Genomic DNA, 649 nt, shown 5'->3' on the forward strand with positions numbered 1-649 from the left:
GTCGCCTCCGAGGGGACCTAATTCTTACTTACGCCCTGTTTGAACAAAGCTTGGCAAACAGGTTTTTTACCGTTGAACCAGCAAACACACGGCGGGGACATAGCGAGAAAATTTTCAAGCTCAGAGCACACACATTCATTGGACAAATTTTTTTCTCATTTCGGGTAGTAGCTGCGTGGAATGACCTTCCTCCGACGGTTGTCCACGCTCCTTCTAGAATCCAGTTTGAAGCACTATTAGACATTTATTTATGCGACTCTCCGCGCTGGCGAGCATACTGCCCCGCGCTGAGAACATTATAGCGGACTAGGACCCTATTAGCGTGTTCGGATAAGTTAACAAGCAAAGTAACCAATACAAATTCACAAAATGACAATAGGAAAGAATGAGTAGTCAAATGGGGACTCACGAATGTGTAGGTCCAATAGTCCACTACACCGATCCAAATGCAGTAACTGGCTGTGAAAGGAAATATTCACTTGTCGAATTTCCAAAAGATGGTTCCGCGTGCGTGATATATTCCACGGTAGGAAAATTATTCACGGCTAAAAAATGTCACAGGGAGTTATTGTGACGTTCAACAGTTCACACACAAACACAATAATCCAATCCCACGACTTCAGCAAACAGCAATCAGTCCAATCGGATG

This window comes from Opisthorchis viverrini (assembly GCF_000715545.1).
Source record: "Opisthorchis viverrini unplaced genomic scaffold opera_v5_191, whole genome shotgun sequence".
NCBI classification, from domain to species: Eukaryota; Metazoa; Platyhelminthes; class Trematoda; order Opisthorchiida; family Opisthorchiidae; genus Opisthorchis; species Opisthorchis viverrini.